This window comes from Mastomys coucha, unplaced genomic scaffold (genome assembly GCF_008632895.1).
Source record: "Mastomys coucha isolate ucsf_1 unplaced genomic scaffold, UCSF_Mcou_1 pScaffold12, whole genome shotgun sequence".
NCBI classification, from domain to species: Eukaryota; Metazoa; Chordata; class Mammalia; order Rodentia; family Muridae; genus Mastomys; species Mastomys coucha.
In genome coordinates this window covers 40,241,800-40,245,827 of record NW_022196894.1, presented here as the reverse complement: position 1 = coordinate 40,245,827, position 4,028 = coordinate 40,241,800, and the positions used below count along the sequence as shown (strand labels likewise).

The window sequence follows — 4,028 nt, the reverse complement described above, 5'->3', positions numbered from 1 at the left end:
ATATCTAAAATAAATAAAAAAAAAAAGAAAAAAAAAAGATGGTTTATTACAAGTAGCCCTATATATGTTGTTCTGATAATAATGTCAATGAATGTAATGCCAAGGCTCAGGCAGCAGAAGGATTTTAACAGACTTTATGAGGTAGCAATGCTTTCCAGCCCAGACTGCAACATATGAGAGTAGTTGTTTCTCTGTCCTTGCATTAACTATTCACTAAGCAGATTGGCTTTTGTTAATTTATTATGCCTCAACTCCTCTTAAATTGCTTAATTATGAGACATTTAATTCCCTCTCTGACCACAGATCTGTTTGGGAAATTGCCAGACTCACTGAAGCATTGAGATAAACTTTTCTATCTGATAGAAGGTCCGCTGGATGCAGCGTCACATATTTGATGTGAGAAGCTTTAGAAATAATTTTCTAACTTATATTTAAATAACCATATTAGCATTTGGTTTGGAGTGACATTGCATTTCTAGATTCATTTTAGGAAATGTGTCATCTTCATAAAAATCTAGTGTCCTCAGGTTCATTCCAGCTCTCCTTCATTCAAACCTTCTTTTATTCTATTTATTTATTATGATTTTATTTTATAACATCATTTATCATGACTGTCTGTTTTATCATTCAAGTTGTACCTATTCCTTGTGTTATAATCATTACACATTTAGTGTTTGATCATCATACTGAAGGTATATAGACACGGCATACTCTTTAGTTAGCTGGTGAGGAGTCATCACAATTTAATCCATGAACTCTGTCTTTTGATGCTATCAGTTGCCTCATATAACTGGTTTCACTCATTTTGTGCTACAGCACCTTGTAGCTAAGTCTTCCTGCCTTCTGTAGCAATGCATTAAGTATCTCTCCATCATCTGCATGTTCAGGGCTATGCTATATATCACAATGGATGTGTTTTGGCTAACATAAGTGAGACCTTGGGTTTAAGTCCCAGCTCTACCAAAAGAATAAACCAATCCCATATTCAGACCTAACAATGTTTCAGCAACTTCATCCCCTGGAAATGCCTCATACAGCTGTGTCACCTCTTACCTCAATCTTTTTCCTTTTGCTCCATCATCCTCAGCTTTCCCATCCCAGTCACTCTGCAGACTGCTTTTGCTTCTGAATCCAGGCACTGCTGCCTCCTGCATCCCTTGTTTTCCTCGCTCTTGATTTTTCCTCCTGTTTTCATAGAGGGCAGCTTCTAGTCATTCATGACGAAAGCTTTCATTTTTCTCCCACTCTTGATGTAAACAAGTACTCTTGATCAGTAAGTAATTTAGTAAAGATCCTGGTTTAGCAAGACATTCTAACTAGTGAGGATTCTAAGCCTAACTTGTTTTTACTGAAACTATGAATGACAGGTTTTAGTTATGAGGTTTGTGGCTGCTAAGACATCTCTTCTCTGTGACATGTTTTCCTCACTAGACATTCCGACAATCTAATGTTTACGCCTACTGTTTGGAATTTCCATTACGAATGTGTTCCTTTTTAGATTTCTGTGCTGGAGATTCATTTGAAACTCCAGTACTTGTCCTTTGAGAAACTCTCTTCTTATCTATTTGTAATATTTGTGGGTACTCTACTTATGAGATTTGGGATTTGATATAATAAAATGGACTTGGATTTATGATACTTAGTCTTGATTATCAACTTTGTTAGTTTGAGAAGTACTCAAGAGCTGGATAAAGATCTGGAAGTTTTCAGAGAGGACTAATTATGGGGTAAGACATTCCCTCAATATGGGTGCTGCATCCCACGGGCTGGAGCCTAGATTAAATACAAGGGAAGAAAGAAGAAAGTCTGAGGGACACTCCCTCTGTTTTGATGGTTTCTGTCCACCATGATTGGAGTGCTTGCTTTGTTCTACCATAGCCTCCATCTATGGTAAATTAGTCATTCTGAAACCATTAGCCAAAATAAATATTTCATCCCTTATTCTTAATTTATTTACCTTGTGGCAAGCATCTTTGTCTGAACAATAAAAGGTATAATACATGACACAATCACCAAATCAAAAAAAATCAATTAAGTTCTTGAATTTTGACACATAGAAGCAGTATATCCTATAGTTATATTATGGAGTTTCTTTGTACCAAAAGGTAGTTGATATATTTTTAGGTATATGTGTGTGATATGCATAGTGATCATATTAGCTACATTAGCTACTGAATCATTGTTTAGCTCCACCTTTTTCTACCCTTTTAACTGTTTTGAGTGTGTTTCCACACCTCTGAGGTTGAGATGCCTATACTATTTAATTATGATAATTCAATGAGAAAATTCAAGGAGTGTGACACAATGTCAGATATATAGTAGGAACTCAATAAACATTGTTCAATATTGATGAGAAGGTGTGGTTGAGAGAAATGAACAGTGCTCAGATTACATTGCTCATTAGAATTTGGTTATATGGAGCATGGCCATATGATTCTATAAACATCCTCTGTTATTCTGTAAGTCATAAATACTCTACAAAAACGGGCCACTTGCTTCACTTGAGAATAGCATGTCTCATATTCTTATATCCCACAAAGCTTCTTTCTTTCTGGACATGCTAATGAGTTGAAGAAGTTCTTCACTAACTTTTGTGATTTAGCATGGCTTCTTAGATCCTCCCTTAACCTGTAGAACAGATATAGAGGGAACAAAGACTGAGTGTAGGGAATGAAAGACAGAGATCAGAAGGAGCTGCTGGTGTTGCTTTAGTGCAAAGGCTCTGTCACTGTGATGAGTGGCCTCCCCTGGAACAGTCTCAGAAGCAGCACCACAGGTCAATAGCATCAGAAATGAAGATGAGAAGGCTGATGGAGATGGCGGCACACATCTACCGGGAGAGTGTCGGTTGCCAAGGCTATTTCACACTAGGTTGTAGAGGTGACTACTGTCTACTCCATTGCTTGCAGTGGTTCCTATCATTTTAGGAAAACAGAATGTGCTCACTTCAGGTTGATAGCACATTTGCTGAGTGATAGAGTAAGATCTTCAACTAAGTGCACATGCTTATCCATCTGTGATTCTGAGAATCAGTACCAACTCTATCCTATGTTTATCACACAGCCCTGTTTCTATCACGATCTCTGTAGAACCAAAGTTAAGAAAAAGCAGAGACACACATAATCATGGGATGACTTTGACTTCCTGATGTTGATATTAGCTTATCTGAAAATCACTCAGGCAAAGTCCTGAAGTCCTGAGCTTTATGAGGAAAAGTGGTGAACCTGGAATGTTCTACTGTTTCCTAGACCTGATTCTGCCCATTGTTCTGGGATAATACCCCACTTCTCATGTCTGTACATTATTGCATTCTTCTAGCTGGATTGTTTGACAACCTTGGCTCATATCCCATAAGAGTCTAACAGAAGCCACAGAGACTTTACCCATAATTTGAGGCATGTTGCAATGTTACAGACAAGCAAGAATGCAGACATCCTCTGTGGAGCTAAATTGTATCTAAAATAGAAATTATTTGAGGAATACTCAGGTTCTCACACTTGTATGGTAAGAGATTTACCCATTGATCCACCTCCACAAGGGCCAGATTCTTTCTCTGTGACTTTCCTTCATAATCAAGGCTTCTATCAGTATTGAGGAACATATGTTCACAATGTGCAAGGATCCATTCAAAGAAAGTTATGTCAAGGTTTGGCGGGTTACTCTTGAATCAAATGCCATCAGCATGGCTGCATTCTCCTCTAAGGAATAAAGAAAAGTCCACTCTCTGATTTTCATGTCCATCTTTCCCTATTTCTTTGTGCATGCATGTCTGTGCACATGCATGTACACACACACACACACACACACACTCACATTTTGGCATGTAATTTTAGGAGGCTTAGAGACACTTCTCTCAAATTTATCTCATGTGCCCTAGGTTAAAATTACCTTAACCAAAAGGCAGGCTTGATGGCATGATCCTGATGTTCCTGCAGAAGTGTGGAGGCCAAGGAATGGAATGAATGTTTGGAGGCAGAAGAATCAGGAACTCAAGACCAGCCTGAACTGCATGAGACATGGTCTCAAAC

General features: G+C 38.1%; 1 long non-coding RNA gene across 1 annotated transcript in view; it reads right to left on the bottom strand.

Moving 5' to 3' along the window:
- LOC116086411 overlaps window positions 1-1,428 on the bottom strand; it is a 36,155-nt gene extending 34,727 nt beyond the window's left edge. Inside the window, exon 1 of the long non-coding RNA XR_004116912.1 lies at window positions 1,054-1,428. This is a non-coding gene — a long non-coding RNA (uncharacterized LOC116086411). The remainder of the gene's footprint in view (window positions 1-1,053) is intronic.
- Between the last annotated feature and the right edge of the window lie 2,600 nt (window positions 1,429-4,028).